This window comes from Delphinus delphis, chromosome 17, assembly GCF_949987515.2.
Source record: "Delphinus delphis chromosome 17, mDelDel1.2, whole genome shotgun sequence".
NCBI lineage: Eukaryota > Metazoa > Chordata > Mammalia > Artiodactyla > Delphinidae > Delphinus > Delphinus delphis.
This window is the reverse complement of record NC_082699.1, coordinates 41,029,769-41,050,379: the sequence shown is the minus strand read 5'-3', so window position 1 is coordinate 41,050,379 and position 20,611 is coordinate 41,029,769. Positions and strand designations below refer to the sequence as shown.

General features: G+C 44.2%; 1 long non-coding RNA gene across 1 annotated transcript; it reads left to right on the top strand.

Moving 5' to 3' along the window:
- The first annotated feature begins 1,201 nt into the window (after positions 1-1,201).
- Positions 1,202-5,203, top strand: LOC132413157 (uncharacterized). The gene is made up of 3 exons (XR_009516620.1): positions 1,202-1,367; positions 2,168-2,232; positions 4,150-5,203. It is a non-coding gene; the product is annotated as an uncharacterized lncRNA (long non-coding RNA).
- The last annotated feature ends 15,408 nt before the right edge of the window (positions 5,204-20,611 follow it).

Below are 20,611 nucleotides of genomic sequence, written 5' to 3'. Positions count from 1 at the left end.
ATTTTTCCCTTTTTCGTGCAAAACCTTTTTAGTTTGATATAGTCTCACTTGGTTGTTTTTGCTTTTGTTGCTAGTGCTTTTTTTTTTTTTGGCGGTACGCGGGCCTTTCACTGTTGTGGCCTCTCCCGTTGCAGAGCACAGGCTCCGGACGTGCAGGCTCAGCGGCCATGACTCACGGGACCAGCCGCTCTGCTGCATGTGGGATCTTCCCAGACCGGGGCACGAACCTGTGTCCCCTGCATTGGCAGGCGGACTCTCAACCACTGCGCCACCAGGGAAGCCCCCTGCTAGTGCTTTTAATGTCATATCCAAAAAAAAAAAAAAAAAAAAAAAAATCTTTGCCCAGACCAATGTCAGGGGCTTTCTCTCTATATTTTCCTCTAGCAATTTCATAGTTTCGGGTCTTGCATTTAAGTCTTTAATCCTCTTTAAGTTAGTTTTTGTGAGTGGTGTAAGATAGGGATCCAATTTCATTCTTCTGCCTGTGATGATCCAGTTTTCCCATCACCATTTATTGGAGAGACTATCCTTTCCCCACTGAGTCTTCTTAGCCTCCTTGCCAAAAACTAGTTGGCCATATATGCGTGGGTTTATTTCTGGGTAGAGTTTCAGCAATCTTTATCTTCCATCCTCACTAGAGAGTTTGTTCATTTGTATAATGGGTTTAGAAATAATTTTCATTGTTTAAATGAATGGTGAAAAAGATATGGTGGATAGCTAGAAATACAATATGGGCTCTCCATGGTTACATGAACAGAGTGTAAGAATTTTGCAAGCTCAAGGGCTTACACCCTTCATAATGGCTCGCCATGCCTAAGATTCCACCTAATCACTGTGCCTCACTTAACAGATGAGGCTGTTGCCTGATTGTGACTCGTAGCCCAGATGAATTCTGCCACTAGAACATTGTCTCTTTATACAAGGTGTGTGTCAGACAGAGAGCAAACTTAGGGAAAAAAAGATTGTGCATGTTTGTAGTGCCTGCTTATTAGTAAATCTTTGTATGTATAGCAGAATTTGGTCTGGGTCTTGCTTTCAATGCAACCTACCCAATGCAACCAACCCCTTAGTTGGGCAGTCGTGGTAGAGGAGATCTATAATCCTCAGCTCCCTTTAACAATGGTAGGCTATAGATACCCTGCACAAAAAGCCTAATAATTATAAGGAGCCAAATTGGCTGGAGTCACCTTCCTGCAGCATGATTCCTTTGTTTGTTTTTAACAGCGCTAGCCGTCCTTCTCCACCACTCCAGTGGGGGAGTTATCCAAGGCAGCTCAATTCAACTGAGCGGCAGGAAGGACAGAATCCCATGGAAAGGAGCCAAAGTTCTATCAGGAAGACAATACCAGTTCTGACAAATCTGGAAGGTGATGCAAGGACAAAAATAACACCACTTGGTGACTGGGAGCTGAGAGCAGGATGGAAAGGGGTGTGAGGCACAGGTTAGCATGATCAAGTCAGGACTGAGGCTGTGACCAGCAGGTGATTGCCAGAGCACACGTTTGTCATGGTGCCAGAACACATCATGCCTCTTAAAGGAGCCACATGCAGCTGGACACCAGTCAACCCTCCATAGTCAAGCTTATTACCTATTGCTTCACCACGCACCTCCCCTGAGTACAACGTGTGTCCTGTGTTTCCCATTCAGCTAATGGCATCACCATCCACTTAAGGATCATCTTGGGCATCTCCAATATCATCTTCACAATTTTAATCAATCATCACATCTAAAAACTTCCATCAACTAAGTATCTCTTGACCCCATCCCCAGTCGCCTTGGTTCTGGCTCTCAACATCTCTCCGTGGGACCGTTGCTGCCCACACTGCAAGAGGTTCCTCGCCGTCTTCCTGCTCACAGCATCCCCTTCCTCTCTACCATGGCACAGCTGCCTCTCTGCCCCACATATTAAAACCCTTAGGAGGCGCCCCATTGTCCTTAGCAGACCAAATTCCAGAGCATGGCGTATTAGAGCACTTTTATTACAAGTGATAGAAACTTCAGTAGGACTATTTGGGACGAAAGGGGGAAATGTATTGATTTACATAGCTGAATTGTGGGAACTAGACCTGTTGTGTCCCAGATATTTGAATCGGGGGCTTGAATACCTTTGGAATTTTTTCTCTTTCTCTGTGTATTGTCAACATTGTCTTTGCCTTTTTCCACAAGCCTGGACCATGACCCCTGGCCCCTTGGAGCTCATATGTACCTAGTTGCTGGTACCACTAGAGTGGGTAAGGCCCCTCTTTTCTTCAATTCCAATTTGAAAATTTCCAGGGAAGAACTCCTACTGGTCTGGCCAGGATGATGGGTCCATCCCTGGTCTAATGAATACTGCTGGGACGGGGAAGGGGAAACCATAATTACTGTACGTGTCCCTGGTTAGGGACCAAGAGCATGATGTACCATCAATATTGATGAAAATGGATGTCCTTAGATAATCTACCAAAGTTCTCTGATAATCTACCAAAGAAAACATGGTCCAAATAATTTTCTTCCTGGCTGGCTAACCCCTAGCAGTATGGTACAGGAGTTAAGCCCTGATGCTCTGGAATAATATAGACGTAGGTTCAAATCCCAGCTCTCCCAGTTCCATTAGTTGTATGACCTTGGGCAATCCAGGGAATCTCAGTTTCCTTATCTGTAAAATGGGGAGGGACACATATATCAAGAGGCCCATGTGAACATTTAAGGAGACAGGCATCGAGAGCACCTAGAACGGAACCTGGCTCACAGTGGGAACTAGGGGAGCTCTTCCTGCCCACAGGAGTGGACAGCCTTCGGAAGGCAGCAGGGCCTCAGGCCACTGCCTGCTGCCAGCAGAATGAGATCAGGGTTACTCAGAGGAACAGACTGACCTGATTCACAGCACTGCAGTGAAGGGACCCAGCTGACACCCCAGAGAAGACAGTGCCAGGAAGAGGAGTTGCTTGGCACACAATATTCTCAGAAGCAAGGATGAGGGGTCCTTTCAAAGCACCCCGTCTCCCTGCCAGAGGAGGACAACGTCTGAGGGGAGGCGCTTCTCCAGTGAGGTGCTTATGATGCCGCCAGCCTCGCGGGTTACAGCCTGGAATTATCTCTTTATTAAATAATAATTAAGAGGCCCCTGTAAAGGGAATCTGGGTATAATTACCTGACTCATTAAGCTGCTCGGTCGAAACTGGGAGGCCGTTTTACTTCAGTGGCCCCACTCTTAGGCAATTTTCGTGTTTCTGGAAGCTGCAAGTGGAGTCTCACTTTTGTGGGGGGCCTCAGGCTCAAGGTCGTGTGTCCTCATCCCTCAAGAAGGCTCCAGCCAAGCCTATGATTCAAAGGGCGAGCCCTCCCCTTTCCTGTTCCGACAGATCTAAATTGGTCTTGGAACAGAACACAAGGAAGGGCGGAGGGACCAGCTGGGCAAGGAGTCAGCTCATTAGTAGCCACTATGGAGGTGCTGAAATGAAGCAAGTTAAAAGCATATTAGTTTAAGTGAGACTTTTCATCAATGAGGGGAGGCGTTTAGGTAGGAAGCAAATGTAATCATTTTGTGATGGGGCATAGTTTGGTAATTAATGGGGAGGTTGTCAGTATAATCTTGAGGGAGTCCCAGGAAATGAAGAAATCTATCTTATTAAGGAAAACCCAGGAGAAAAAGTTATTGGAATGCAGATAATTCACCAGCAAGGTGCTGGTAGCAGGTTTTTATTAGATGCATGAGTTGGGACAGTCTTTCTGCCCCAGCTGTGTTTTGTCTTTGCCCAGACCCACTACTTCTTCTTTTTTTTTTTTTTTTAGTTGAAGTATAGTTGATTTACAATGTTGTGTTAGTTTCTGGTGTACAGCAAAGTGATTTAGTTTCTCATATATATAAGTTCTTTTTCATATTCTTTTCCATATTAATTTATTACAAGATATTGGCTATAGTTCCCTGGCTATAGTTCCTATACAGTAGGACCTTTGTTGTTGTTGTTTTCTATTTTATATATAGTAGTCTGTGTCTGTTAATCCCAAACTCCTAATTTATCCCTACCCACTTTTTCCCTATGGTAACGGTAAGTTTGTTTTCTATGTCTGTGAGTCTGTTTCTGTTTTGTAAATAAGTTCATTTGTATCATATTTTAGATTCCACATGTAAGTAATATCATATGATATTTGTCTTTCTCTGCCAGACGCACCACTTCTCCTAATGGAAATACAGAGAAGAATAGAGAAGGTTGCAGGGGTCGTGAAGCAAGCACAGGTTTCTTTCTGCTTCTCAGAAGGGCTGGCCAGTGCCTCGGCCATGCTCCTCAGGAACGGGTGGGAAAATGAGCCTACCTGGTGGGCCAGCCAGGTTCCTGCTACCTGAAGCCTTGCCAGGGCTGTGCAGACTCCCAGTGGCTGGAAAAGGAGTCTGAGGGAAAAGTCTTACAAAGGCACCCGTAGCACAGTGGTTAAGGCAGGGCTCTGGGGCTTCCCTGGTGGCTCAGTGGTTAAGAATCCACCTGGCCAATGCAGGGGACACGGGTTCGAGCCCTGGTCCGGGAAGATCCCACATGCTGCGGAGCAACTAAGCCCGTGTGCCACAACTACTGAACCTGCGCTCTAGAGCCCGCGAGCCACAACTACTGAGCACACGCTCCACAACTACTGAAGCCCACGTGCCTAGAACCCGTGCTTTGCAACAAGAGAAGCCACCTCATCAAAGAGTAGCCCCTGCTCGCCGCAACTAGAGAAAGCCCACACGCAGCAACAAAGACCCAACGCAGCCAAAAAAATAAAAATAAAGTCAGGGCTCTGGAACCAGAATGCCCGAGTTCAGCTTTCTACTCGGGGTCACAGTGGTGTGTGACCTCAGGCCAGTGACTCAAACTTTCTGAGCTTCAGTTTCCTCACGTGTAACGGGGACAATAATTGTGTCTGCCGCATAGGGCCGTTATGATGATTAAATGAGTCATTCCACGGGAAGCATTAACAGCAGTACCTGGCACTTAAGGTCTGCTCAACAAGTGTTAGCTATGATCTAGGACTTTGCCATCCAGTATGGTAACCACTAACCACATGTGGCTATCAAGTGCTAGAAATGTGGCTAGTCTGGCTTGATGGGTGCTGTCGGTACAAAGTACACACAGATTTCAAAGACTTTGTATGAGAAAAGGAATATAAAATATCTCATTGATAGTTGTTCTGTTGATTAATTGAAGTTGATATTTCAATTGTATGTTGAAATAATAGCATTTTGGAATATACTGGGTTAAATAAATACATCCTATAAAAATTAATTTTACTTTCTCCTTTTATTTTTTTAAAATTTTGGTAAAAAAACACATTAACACACGTTTATCATCTTAACTGTTTTTAAGTATACAGTTCAGTGTGTTAATTATATTCACAAATACAACTCTCCAGAACTTTTTCATCTGGCAAATCCGTAACTCCATGTCCATTAGATAGCAACTCCCCTTTTCCTTCTCTCCCCTAATCCTTGACAACCACCATTCTACTTTCTGTTTCTAAGACTCTGACTACTTTAGATACCTCATATAAGTGGAATCATATGGTATTTGTCTTTTTGTAACTGGCTTATTTCACTTAGCATAGTGTCCTCAAGGTTCACCCATGTTGTAGGATATGACGTGATTTCTTTCCTTTTGAAGGCTGCATAATATTCCATACTTTTAGTGTTTTTAAGATAGCTGCTAGAAAACTTAGAATTTAATTTGTGCCTTGTATTATATGTCTATAGGATGGTGCTAGTTTAGAACCAGTAGTTCTTAACTCCATTAGTCCCAACCCTGCCTTATAACAACTAATTTGTAACACCTCCTTCACTCTCCTGAAATGAAAGTTACAGATAAAATAACTCATCTATATGCATAATGTAAAAAAAAAGAAATCAATCTAATGACCTAACTATAATGTGAAGGATAAAAGAAAAGAATCTACAGGGAAAAAATGTATTTCAACTTATGGCTAGACATGAGTACTTGAAGACAAAATAATCAGATGCTTGAATACCTATGCAGGATCGCCTTTAATGGGACCACTATTAATGCAGAGAACTAACTCAAATTCTAGCAACCATGTGGCCGTCAGAGATGTGATTTTCTGACATGGAACAACTCAGTCAAATGCCAGTAAAACAAAGTACAATTTTTTTATTTCCATTCTTGTGAAACTAAGTATACATTTAAATGGCACAAAAGGTATATGTATATATGGAAACCGTGGTTAGATTCTAAGCTCAGAGACCAAAAAATTACTCTGGATTCCTCTTGATTTCTAAATATTGCACTGGATATTCATTTAGGTGAAAAATCTATGTACAAGTCCATATAAGTTGTGCAGAACTGTCTCGTGCAGGGTAGGACATCTTGTATCCCCGTATACCCTGTATGCCTATTGAAGACGGGTGGCCTCGTCCAGTCACTGGAACAACCGAAAACATCCCTTCAGTTCGCCCATGCTCTGCCTCAGAGGCAGCAGAGGCCCCACCGCAGTGGTACTGTATCGTGAGAGACACAGGATGGTGGTCCCAAAGGTCCAGTGTCCAGCAGACTGGTCTGCTTCCTTGCCTGGAGGTCCCATCTATGATCTTCAGTACCTCAACGCAAGGCTAGTCCTCTGACCCAGCACCGACCACTCTTGAGCAAGGACCAGGAGCCTAGACTGCAGTCCTTCCAGAACCTCAGACACAACAGACTCAGCATCTTTCCCTTCTAAACCCGTGCCCCTACTTGACATCCAGGTTTCAGTGTCACCAAATGCTTTCTCAGGACCAGAAACTTCTTTTCCTCTCCCTCCAACATTACTCCTGACCCTCGCAGGTGGCAGAGTCACGAAAGCCTGTTCTTTCTTTGCCTGTGGTTCTCTCTCTTATGCCCCGTTTCCAGCTCACTGCCCCTCCCCTGTAGCCAGCTTTCTCGTGGTTCCTCATTGCTCTCCCTGACTCTAAGCTTCACTCCCCCGCAATCCATCCTAACCCTGTATTGCATCTCTATCCAAGCTCCACTCCTTATTAGCTGCCTATGGGCAAGTGTGTTAGCCTCTATGCGGCTCCTTCATCTATTAAATGGAATCACAACACCTGCCTTGCAGTGCTGTTACAGAGAATAGCTGAGTGTGTGCCTGTAAGACCCCAAGCACTGGCCTGGAGCATAGGAGGAAATAGACAAATGCGGCGTCCCTAGACCCCATTTTCTCTTCTTTAGCCTGTTCGTTTTCTCTAGGCACCGAGCCAAGTACTTGCCTATTTCTCACATCATCCCAGCCAGGCAGTTGTCCCAGAAAAGACCGCAGGGGGCTAAAACCTCATTAGAAATGGAAGGAGATGAAGAAATTTATATTTACTAGAACACAGAAAGAGCACTTTGGATGGGTGGTAAGACTCCCAGGGCACATGAGAAGTTACGACTGAAGGTCACTGAGCGGGTGACCAGGTAACTGACTGCACGGCTTTGGGCTTGCTGGGTGGGGTGGGTGAATTTGGGTGGAGTGGAATTGAAGAGGCGATAGAGACCATGATCCCTGCCCCTCTTGGTCCTGGACACCCTCTGCAGTGAGTCCTCAGTCTCTCTTCCAGATACACATCAAGCAAATATTTTTAGCTCGTCAATTTGAAGGACCGCCCAACTGATGCCAGCCCAGGGGGCCTTGTTTCTTCATCTAGGTATGGCCACGTCCATACTCAGGCTCCTGTTCCTGGACTGAAAGGCCCACCTGCTCTGGGACGCTTTTCCTGCTCAGTCCGTCCATGAGCATCCTTCCTTTCTTGCAATACCCACCAAGCACACTTCTGATAAACTTCTCACTTGTGTTTTGTCTCCCAGTGAAATGATGACCGTCTCATAAGCAGAAGCAGTGCCTTCTCCTTCCTCCCAGTCCCAGGACACAGCTATGCTAAGAGATATACAATAAGTGTGATATGAATGAAAGATAAAGATAAATCTTGGCAAACTAAGGAAGAAACTTCGGCATGCAGGGCATGAGAGAGGTTATCAGGCCGTCCTGATGGATGGCTTAGGTGGTGGTCAAGCCCGGTGATTCCATGACACCTCATTCATCAAGAGCTTTGTACTTTCTAACACACATGCTGGGGATCTCAGAAGGATACATCCTCCTCTGGGCAGATTTTGCCACATGCTATGAGGGAAGGATCAAAGTTAGGTGCAGCCTCTTCTAACTAAAAAGCCGAAGACCACTTCAGAGTACCTTAAGAAGATGGACTTCATCTATCTAATGGTGCTTATCAAGGGCTGAAGAGGAAGTCGTTTGGGCATGAAAATCCAAGCATCCATTTAGAGCCCCACCCCCACCCCGCCCCACACGCCTTAAAAAATTTAAAAGAGAAAGAGCTCATTCCTAAAGTTGTTTCTCCTGAATATAGAACCTGCTTGAAACGAAGTTGAACATTTCTGGGGTTCGAGTTCATTGATTCTTCGCATATACAAATTCAGCAGCCTTCTTTATTTCTAAGAACAAAACCTTGTTGAAAAGAAAAAAATCTCTGAAGTGTTCTTGGACGTCAAATAATTCTTCAGAGGAAACACTTTGATGAGTTAAGTGTAAATGAGTAAGAAACATACGGATTAGATTTCTCATATAATACACATGGATTTCAGAATTAAGAGGAAAAATATTTTTGGAAAATGTGGTTTGGATTTTGATTCTGCCTACTCCACACTGATGAAGTTGCAGAATATGGATTTTCCCTGTGTCTAGCTCCTCACCTTCAGCCTCAGGCATTAGCCATCATTCTTTCTAAAGTTTGCAATCAGCTTTCATAAAGACCAGGAAGGATTTTTAAACAGGCAATTCACAGATGACTATATAAGAACCAAAGAGTTTTTGTAACAGATTCTCTTCCCATCAGATGGGTTCTAAAAGCGTTTTTCAGAAATATCTCTCTGTTGGCCAGTGCAGCTCACTCACCAGGAGGGACTCTGAGCCCTGTGTTTTGGTGACCTGAAGACACCGCCCTCTGGAAACCAACATCTGTGGCCAGCAATCCCATTTCAAGGATGCCTCTTCCTAGCCTTGGGTAGATGATTTTACCAGTGGTGGCCTTGATTCAACATTGTGCATATACGACGAGTTGAGCCCGATGGAAAATGCTTCCTTTTAGTCAGCACAAACTTTCACACAGTGTAGATAAGAGATTAAGTGGCATTAGGGATGTGAAAGCAGTTGACACCGGATGTGGCACATCGAAGGTGTGCATTATATGCTCGTTCTGTCTGAGAAATCTGAAATATTCTCCTATGACCTCTGACGATGGGACCTGCTCATCCCACGCAGCCCCGCTAAGGGGTGGGCCTGGCTGTATGGACTAGGCAGCTCTGCTTCCCTGCCACTGACCCACCCTGGACAAATGAGTCTCCATCCAGGGGATCTGAAATGGGGTTACAGAGATTTCTATTGTCTGGGAGCTGGGCTGGATGGAATGGAGCGTAAGCCCTAGAACAGCCCCTTTTTTCCTTGTGCACAGAGAGGAAGGGAAATGAAACAAAGGCACAGAACGAATAGAGATGAGAGGCTTCTCCTCCTTTTCCAAACCAGAGTTCAGGTCCTGTCGGCTTGCCTCCCAATATGGGTCTTTTTTTTCAAACAGCTTTATTGCGATATAATTCACATACCATATAATTCACACATTTAAAGTGTACAATCCAATGGCTTTTGGTGTATTCCCAGATATGTGCAACCATCATCACAGTCAATTTTAGAATATTTTCATCATCCCCAAAAGAATCCCCACAGTTGTTTCCTCTCTTCCTGTCATCCTCTCCCCCAGCCCTAGGCAACCCCTGATCCACTTTCTGTCTCTATAAATCTTCCTATTCTGGACTCTCATATGAATGGAGTCATATAATATGTGGCCTTTTGTGACTGGCTTCTTACGTTCAGCATAATGTTTTTTAACGTTTATCCACATCATATCAGGACTTCAATCCTTTTTATGGCTGACTAATATTCTACCATAGGGATATACCGTATTTGTTTATCCATCCATCAGTTGCTAGGCTTTTGGGCCATTTCCACCTTTTGGCTATTATGAAGAGTGCTCCTATGAACATTCCTGTGCCCCAAGTATGTCTTGACCCTGCCTTCTCTCCACCTCTCCTGTCTCCACCTTGGTCTAAACCATCATCTGCAGGAATCCCACCCAGTCTCACCACCACCACTCCCTTCTCCCTCTCCAATCCACTCTCCACCTGACCTCCGGAAGGATCTTCTAGAAATATAAATCAGCTGATGTCACTCCCTAGCCTAAAACTCCTCAATGGATTCCCATTGTGTTAGAAAAGAAATCCAAACCCCATTCCATGGTCAACAAGTTTCCATGTGGTCATGCCCACCATGACACACCTCTCTTTTCCAGCTGTTATTTCCACCTTGATCACCCTCCTCCAGGCTCATAGCCTTCTCTTCCTTCCTTAGCACACCCTTCCCTCTGCCTGGAATTTCATGTGGCTGATACTTCCTTATCCTTCAAGCTGTGGCTTCAGTGTCATTTCCTCAGAGAAGCGATCAATGATCAACAATGGCGAAGTTGGGCACCCCCCCACCACCCCCTCCATTATATTTTTTCCTACAGCACTTGCTTTTTCCTTCATACAATTTATAAACTTTGGAATTTCTTGTTTATTTGTTTATTACTCCTCTTCCCCAGTGTAAAGCCTATTTTATTTACAGTTGTATCATTAAGGCCTGGAACAGTGGTGCCTGCTGTTGAAAGAATAAATGTGGGTTCTGTAGAGATAAAGAGAAGAACTTTGATTAACTCCAGTTTCTGCATCCAGTATTTCCTGAGGCCCCATCTCGGGTACCATGAGACACCCCTGTGTTCTCATAATAAGTTCCTCTTTTTTTGATCTAGTTTGAGTGACTTCTGTTCCTAACATCTCAACAATCCATGAGTAATGACTTTTTCTGTCATTGTTAGGCATGACTTGCTTCTTTGTTCCACACATTTATTTCCCCAAATCTCCCCAGCAAACTTTTCCAAACTCTTAGATTCTGCGTCCCTTTGAAAGCATTTCTGTATTTGTATACCCATGTTCAGAGCGGCATTATTCACAGTGGCCCAGAAGTGGAAGCAACCCAAGTGTCCATTGATAGATGAATAGATTAACAAAATGTGACTGTCTCACACACACACACACACACACACAGAGGAATATTATTCATCCTTAAAAAGGAAGGGAATCCTGAGAATTCCCAGCAGGTCCAGTGGTTAGGACTCTGTGCTTTCACTGCCAAGGGCACAGGTTCGATCCCTGGTTGGGGAATTAAGATCCTACATGGTATGTGGCACAGCCAAAAAAAAAAAAGAAGGAAATCCTGTCTCATGCTGCAACATGGATGAATCCTGAGCACATTATGCTAGTTGAATTAAGCCAGTCACATATGGTTCCATTTATATGAAGCATCTAAAGTAGTAAAATTCATAGAAACAGAAAGTAGAACGGTGGTTGCCAGGAGCTAGAGGGAGGGGGAAATGGGGACTTGTTCAATGAGAGTTTTAGTTTTGCAGGATGAAAAATATCTGTTGCACAAAACTGTGAGTATACTTAACATTACAAAACCGTACTCTTTAAAAAATTTTTAAAGAATTTATTTGACTGCGTCGGGTCTTAGCTGCAGCATGCGGGATCTTTCGTAGTGGTGCGCGGGCTCTTCATTGCGGCGTGCGGGCTCCAGAGTGCGCAGGCTCAGTAGTTGCAGCGCATGGGCTTAGTTGCCCCGTGGCATGTGGGATATTAGTTCCCCGCCAGGGATTGAACCCGTGTCCCCGGCACAGGAAGGGGGATTCTTAACCACTGGACCACCAGGGAAGTCCTCAAAACTGCACTCTTAAAAATGGTTAAGATGGTAAATTTAATGCTATATATTTTTAACCACAATTTAAAAAAAAATTACAAAGTATCTTTACTTCATACTCCTTCCCTTCCTTCTTTTTCTCCCTCCCTTCGTGGTCGAGTATCTCCAAGTCTAGGCCACGGCCCATGATGGGCGAGACACTAACCAAAGTGCAAGCCCTGTCGGGGATGCTCTCGGGGGCTCAGGGCGTGCCTGACGGACACTTCCTGTTTGCAGAGCACAACAACAAGAGGCAGGGCCATTTCCCAAGTGGCCACAGCTGGAGGCTCATTGGGTCTCCAGTGTAGGCTGACTGCACGCCAGGGGTTCCCCATGAGGCTGTCTCAGACCAGCTCTGACTTTGTCATAGATTTTTTGGCCAAGGTTAAATTGCCTCCACTTCCGTGTCTTCACTTTTGCTTATTTCCAGTTGATTCCTCTTTCCTCCCCATCATGAATATGGCAAAAACTAGGGTAATAGACTCAAGTAGGCTTTGGAGCATGATAACCAAGAACACTGTTTAGGAGAAAATATTTTTAAATAAGTATGTACAGGAAGAACCAATTCATCCCTAAGACTCTTACTGTGTAGTCAGAAAACGTCTATTTAAGTATTAAGTAGGTTTATGTTCACTCTGACAGCAACTACAAAAATAATATCTATTTATTATACACTTAACTGTTTTTCTAAAGAATTAGAATATTCTATTCATTCGCTCTCATAAAGCTATTATTACAAGAGAGTAACTTGCCCAAGGTCACATGGCCAAGAAGTACAGCCAAGATTTGAACACATGCCTGTGTGAGTCCAAAGTGTGAGTGTGTGGTCATCAGACCATCATAGACCTCTCTTACTAGTTCATCAACATTTATTAAGTTCCCAATAAGGAAAAATCCCTGAGCTAGGCTGTAATGAGGCCACAAAATAAGAGAGAAAGAACCCATACATAGGGAATGGTCAAAGAAAATTTTTTTAATAGTACACATAGTATCTATTCAATATATATGAATGGGAGTTGAATATATATGAGTTGTCTACCTATGGAAGAGAACAATAAACAGACTAGCTGAGAATTTGAATCATGGAACCGCAGAGCTGGAAGGCATCTGGGAGTCATCCAATCTCATCTCACACCCAAAGCAGACATCTCTTCTATAGAATCTATGGTAGTTCCATGGCCAACCTAAAGGTAGCCAAGCTAATATCTTTGTTTTCTAGCTTTTGATTATTATGAAGTTCCTACTTTTCTTCAGCCAATACCTCCCTTTGGGGAATTCTCCCATTGGTTCAGTTTTTCCGTTGGATCTATATCAAATGTCACCTTTCTAAATGCTATGATTGCCCTTCTTCACATGGAGAAAGAGAAGAGAAGCATGAATTGACCACCTACTCTGCTCCAGGACCACCACAAAAACCCCACTAAACGGAGAAGATGATTTCTTATCTAAGGGCTCTGAAGCTAAGGTGTTGAGAAACTTGTCCAAGGTCACACAGCCCAGAAGTACTAGAGCAGAGATTTGAGCACAGACTTATCTCTTTTATACTCTTATATACTTTTACTTATATACTTATATATACTTATATATATATATACTTATACTCTTTTATACTTTTATACTACACGGTCTCCTGAAGTCAGTTATCAACATGTCCCTTATCTTCTCTTCTACAGACCATCTAAATAGCCCTGGTTTCTGCAGAATTTCCTCCTCTGGGCACATGTTCTCCAGAATTCTCCTGATGTTCGTCATTCCTTGAACAATCTCCAATCTGTCAATGTACCTCTCAAAATGGAACATAAGACCAGAATACAATTTCCAGTGTGGCCAAACCACCTTGGCTGACTTGTTTGCCTTCCAGGCCATCGTACATGCCCAGGGTGACTTTGGAAGCATGGTAGCCCTATCACACATTTGGCCTGGGCTGGTCTTAATGTAGCTGCAACCCCAGGTCTTTATCATATGAGCCAGTTTCAAGTCAGAGTTCATCTATCCTTTATTTATACTAATGATTCTAACAAGTCTCAGTAAGATTCTGTTGGATTCCTTTCTTGGTTTTAAGACAATATTTCAGTGTGTTATATAGCATATTAACTGCCTCTCTCCCTTTAGGGTATCTGAAAAACTTAAAAGTAGGTCTTCCATGTTGTGATAAAATGTTGAACATTCCAGGAGACAGGGCAGAGCCTTGAGACATTACATTAGAGACCCCCCCCATAGGTGACTATTAATCAGTTAATTAAATGCTCTTTAGGTACAGTTGTCTACCTAGCTCTGATTCCAACAACCTATTTTTTAAACCCACATTTCTCTACCTCCTTCACAGTTGATATGATAAAAAACTTAGCAAATTACCTTGCTGAAATTTGTCTAAAACCTTCTTTTCCAAGTGTGTTTTGTGGATCACTTGCTCATTGTGATAATGTTAAATATGTTCTTCAGTGCAGGACTTCTCAGAGCCTTTAATGAGTTAACGTTCACTGTAACTCTCAGAAAAGAACTATAATAGCATAACTGGGTTTCAAAAAGCTGAGGTGGGTATTTTTAAAATTTTTGATTATTTTTTAGCTTAGGTGGGGTTTATGCTCTGAAATTTGCTCATTTGTGATATTCCCTGGATCTCCCAATCTGGTAATCCTGTGAAAAAAGGACACATTAGCCTTGCATGGCTTGTTTAGTGAACCTCTGCTAATACCCAGTGATTAATGCTTTCTTCTGTAAGTATGGACACAGACCACCTTTAATAACCTGTTCCGGAACTTTACCGTGCATTAATACCAAGCTTGTTGATCTGCAGTTTTCAAAAATCTACCTCTATCCTCCTGTTTTAATGATACTTTCTTGTTTCTCTGGGCTTAAGAGGCTGTGAAATTCAGCACCATGATATTTACATGACATTTACCTAGAGATGACATTTTTAACACAGGTGGCATCTTGGGCTTCAATTCCCTCCCACCAATACATATTCTGCCTTTTCCAAGTTGAATATCATTCTGTTGATGGAGACTATATAAATGAAATATAAATCACTCAGCCTCATGGTCAAGGCAGATTCTTAACTGACCCTACCTCAGACTTTTATGCTTCCCATTGACTTCCTGGATCTCAGCTAATTCATATCATTTCCTTCTAAACCTAGCTGGACCATCTATCACTTCATTCAAGCCTTTCCTGACTAACCACATCTCTCCCTCCCTTTATTTCTTTGTCATGCATGTATTGACTTGTCCTGTTTTCTCTATCATCTCTTCATTAAAGAATTCATGCATCCGGGGACTTCCCTGGCGGTCCAGTGGTTAAGACTTTGCCTTCCAATGCAGGGGGTTTGGGTTCGATCCCTGGTGGGGGAGCTAAGATCCCACATGCCTCAGGGCCAAAAGACCAAAACATAAAACAGAAGCAATATTGTAACAAATTCAATAACGACTTTAAAAAATGGTCCACATCAAAAAATCTTAAAAAAAAAATTCATTCATCCAAAAAACATTTGCCCAGTACCTGTTGTGCTAGGTGTTAGATATCTGAGAGTGGACAAACCAAAAACGGTCTGGAAGTTAATAACTTGGCGGGGAAGACAGCTGTTGAGCAGGAACTAACAGTTACAAACGGAGATGGATGGTGCTACGGAGGGGATAATCTAGGCTGGGTGTTAACGAAGGTCCTCGTATCGAAGTGATGTTCTAATTGAGAATGAAAGGACATGGATGAATTTACTAGAGGAATAGTCGGGGATGGGATGTGATGGGGAAAACCCTTGATGTATATGCAAGTAATGAAAATAGGTCAGAATGGCTGAAGTAAAGAGATTGGTGCCGGGGGTGGGGGGCCGGCAGTGCACAGGAGGGCCTGAACTTGACTTATGAGCCAAAATAAAGAGTAAAGAGAAATCACAGAAGGACCTGCAGCAGGAAGAATCATCAGATTGAACTTTTTGCAAACAGTGGACGCCATTCTTTTGCTTTCCCTTCTTGTCCTATGGGTGGCTTTCAAAAGCGCTCCCCGCCTTCATTTGAAAAATTGCTCTCAGAACATTCTAAACACCTCAGATCACCCCAGGCTTTGGCCACTCCGGATACTCTACTTTTATGGGGTGTTGTCACCCTTTTAGAAGCATCCTTGGCTACGAGCACTCTATTTTTGTATATGCCCTTTAAAATTCTGAACCTGTTAGTCAGTGATAGAAGGCATCAGAGAGTGAAGCTGGATTCTGAAGGTGAGAAACGTGCAGTGGCGGGGCAGGGAAAAAAAAGTTTGGTAGAAAGGACAAATCCCCTAAATGCATGAAGCCTGGGCAGCTGCACAAGCCACACTGGTTCGTCTTCTTCCTTGGTACTTGTGTACTGGGGCAGGAACGTCGCAGCAGGGATCTAGAGACAGCCTGATCCCTGGCTGTGGTACGGCCAGCTGTGTGACCCTAGCCAAGTTACTTCACTACTCTGGGCCTCGGTGTCTTTCTTTTTTCTCTATGTTTTTTTCTAAATTGTGGTAAAATACACATAAAATTTACCATCTGGATCATTATCTAAGCGTACAGTTCAGTGGTTTAAAATACATTCATTGGGATTTCCCTGGTGGTCCAGCGGTTAAGACTCCGTGCTTCCAGTGCAGGGGGCTTGGGTTCTACCTCTGGTCAGGGAACTAAGATCCCGCCTGCTGCGTGGTGCGGCCATAATGGATAAAGTACACTCAAAATGTTGTGTTACTTTCACCACCATTCGTTCACCTCCATAACTCTTTCCATCTTGTAAGACTGAATTTCTGCATCCATTAAACTCTCCATTTTCCCCTTTCCCTCAGCCCCTGGCAACCACTGTTCCACTCTCTGTCTCTGTGACTTCTTGTCTACTCTAAGTATCTCATGTAAGTGGAATCATACAGTATTTGTCCTTTTGTGACAGGCTTATTTCATTCAGCATAATGTCCTCAAGATTCATCCATGTTGAACATATGGACACCAAGGGGGGAAAGCGGCGGGCGGAGGTGGTGGTGGTGGGATGAACTGGGAGATTGGGACTGACATGCATACACTAATATGTATAAAATAGATAACTAATAAGAACCTGCTGTATAAAAAAATAAATAAAATTAAAAAAAAAGATTCATCCATGTTGTAGCATATTGCAGGACTCCTTTGTTTTAAGGCTGAATAATATTCCATTGTACGCATACCAAGATTTTGCTAATCCGTTCATCTGTCAGCGGACGCTTGTGTTGCTTCCGTGTTTTAGCTATTGTGAATAGTGCTGCTGTGAACATGGATGTGCAAATATCTCTTCGAGTCTGCTTTCCGTTCCTTTGGATGTATACCCAGAAGTGTAATTCCTGGATCGTGTGGTCATTCTATTTTCACTGTCTTGAGGATCCTCCGTACTGTTTTCCAGTAGCTGCACCATTTTACATTCCCACCAACAGTGCACGAGGGTTGCAATTTCTTCACTTCCCAGCAACACTTGTTAGTTTCTGTTCTGTTTTTATTTTGGGGATAGCAGCCATCCTGATGGGTGTGAGGGGGACCTTGGTACCTTGACCTGTGAACTGTAGGGGTACAACCATAGGCTGCCCCTGAGCCCCTTCTCCAAATGTCTGTTTCCTCTATCTGTGTGTGTGTGTTACAACATGAAAGTTATGTCATGCGGGCTCTGTGTCATCCAGCCCACAGCCTCCTTCTTGAACAGTTTGCGAGTCAGAAGCTGGACTGAAGAAACAACATCTGAGAGCAAATCTCTTTAGATTGGAGAGGAGGTGAAAATGTGCTATTCTGGGTCATTTCCTCAGCCATCTTTTAATACAGCCCAGTCTTTTGGTTTCCATTAGCAGAAGGGCTCTGCTGGCTGATCATGGGATTGTAGTTTTGCAGAATGAAGGTTGCCCTCTTCCTGCAGCTGGGTGAGTGATTCATTTTTGGCTCAGTTAACCCCAGAGAGAAGTCAGATTCACGTAGACACTTGCTCAGAGAAGGTGGATTCTCCACATGGGGGTGGCTTTCTTGAGGAAACATAGTTTCAAAAAACACATAAGTGCTTTATTCAGGGGATAAAACACTTTACTCAATGGTCTGTCATTGCCTGTTTGGAAAGCTTGTGGTGAGCAGATGCCAGAGGGAAGAACATTTGTGTTCAAAAGCAAAAATAATTCCCCAAACTAAACTGGTCCCAGCGGGATAAAGTTAGCTGGTTGAAAGATAATTATTTCAATTTGGGGAGAACCACCAATGGAAGTGCATGTTCTCTGGGGCTCTTTCTTCATTAAAGCAGTCACCAGGCCTTGCAAGATACAGAAGGAAGGACATCTTTCCTAGACCCACAGCAGATGCAGCTCCTGGCAGTCCAGACCCTGTGGCTCCGGAAAGAACCCCCGTGAACACCACTGTCACCATCTGAGAATCAGAGGGGCTGTCAGGAAGGAAGCAACATATATGGGAGCAGGAACTCCTCTGTATATTGGCAGATCTGACTAGGCAGATCCAGGCAGCTCCTTATGGGGAGAGAAGCACAGAGCTGGGATGGGGGCCTGCTTCTGCAACCTGGCAAGGCACCCACTTGCAATATGCTCTATTTGCAAGCTGTTCCCAGCAGGAGGGGACAGAGCTGCAGAGAGGGCAGGAGAAGGGCCGAGAGATCCACTCTTTCCTTTTGGGGCAATGCTCACGGGAATCTCCTGGATGGACTAAGTTGGCCCTGGCGGTGATAGATGCTGAGGTCCCAAAGGAAGACTCATCACGAGGGAAAGAGGAGCCTGGCTGGTGAACTGGGCTCCAGGGGGACAAGAGTTGGGTCTGGGGCAGGCTGTATTTGAGACCTAAATGTCTACTAGACTCCCTGTCCCTGGCATAGTCTCCTGCTCTGAGAGCGACTTTCAGGCATGGTGCCACCTGGCTGCCCAAGCAGGGACACTGCTACTATGGGGTGGGGACTGACAAAGCGTCATGGCCGAGTGGACAATTGTTCACCACCGTGCGAGGCAGAGCACCTGAGTCAGAGTGCTCCAGGGTTGATAGGACTGCCCAGTTCTTGGACTCAGTTCATGGAACAAATCCGTAATGTTCTTGGAGAGTTTGGATGGGGTGGAAAAAAGCCTCGGGGGGAAAGGCTACGCTTCCTGCTGATAATGGCATCTTGCAGTTTGAGCAATGAATGGGAAGAATCCAAGATGTGGTTTTTTGAACCTGCAGCAGGTGAATGGCAATTCGTTCAGGTTCCAGTGGAGGCAGATTCACTGCAAAGTTAGTGACACTTAACGCTTTTGAGTCCCCTTTCACTTGGCCTCTTCCAAGCCTCTGGCAGGTAGCCTAGCACTGGGGCCATGTGGCATTTGCTTTTATAAAAATCAAATTTCAATAGTAAGAGCTTTTTATATTCTTTTTTCTCCAAAAGGACCTCTACAAGTTTGAACCCCAAATGGAGGGCCCCACAAAACTTGGATGAATCAAGAACCAAGGAAGAAAATCCGAGCATTTTTGAGAACCTTGCAATATCAAAATGGGTGCTGGGCGAGAGAGTGGATGCCTTTGGTACCTGTCCCAGCCCTTGTGCTGAGAATCAAGAAGTGGTCCCTAGTCATCGCCTTCAAAGGAAAGCTGTCCTAAGAAACTTGAAAACAAGGTATTTTCTGATTAACACTCCAAAGGGGCTCTGCCAATTTCCACTGCTGGTGGAAGTTTAAGAGCAAAAAAGAAGTAAGCAAGACAGCCCTCTGAAATGCCGGGGTGTGGGCCCAATGCACACAGGTAAAAAGCACAGGCTGAAGAAGTAGAGGCAGGTCTATCACACCTTCAGGGAAATGCAAATTTAAACAACAACGAGATACCACTAAACACCTATTAGAATGGCCAAAATCCAGAACACCGACACCACCAAATGCTGGCAAGGAGGTGGAGCAACAGGAACTCTCATCCTTTGTTGGTGGGAATGCAAAATGGTACAGCCACTTTGGGAGCCAGTTTGGTGGCTTCCTACAAAACTGAATACACTCTTACCATATGACCTAGCAACGCACTGCTTGGTATTTACCCAAAGGCGTTGAAAATGTATGCCTACACAAAAACCTGCACACAAATGTTTATAGCAGCTTTATTCATAACCACCAAAACTTGGAAGCAACCAAGATGTCCTCTGGTGAGTGAGTGGATAAACCAACTGGTCCATCGAGACAACGGAATATTATTCAGCACTAGAAATAAATAAGCATGAAGGGATCTTAAATGCATATTACCAAGTGAGAGGAGCCAATCTGAGAAGGATACATACTGAATGATTCCAACGATACGACATTCTGGAAAAGGCAAAACTATGGAGACGGTAGAAAGTTCAGTTGTTGCCTGAAATTCTGGGGTGGGGGGGGCAGGGATGAATAGGCAGAACACAAAGGACCTTTAGGACAGTGAAAATACTCTGTATGATACTAAAATGGTAGATATTTGTCAATTATACATCTGTCTAAACCCATGCCGTGTACAATACCAAGCGTGAACTGTAAGGTAAACTGTGGACTCTGGGTGATAACGGTGCATCAGTGCAGGTCATCAACTGTAACAAACGTCCCACTCTGGTGGCGGATCTGATAACGGGGGAGGCTCTGCATGAGTAGGGGCAGGGGGTATGAGAGAACTCTCTGTATATTCTGCTCAATGTTTCAGTGAACCAAAAACTCCTCTTAAAAGAAAAAACTCTTTAAAGATAAAGAGGGGGAATTCCCTGTGGTCCAGTGGTTAAGACTCCACGCTTCCACTGCAGGACTGCAGGGGACATGGGTTTGATCCCTGGTCGGGGAACTAAGATCCCACATGCTGCACAG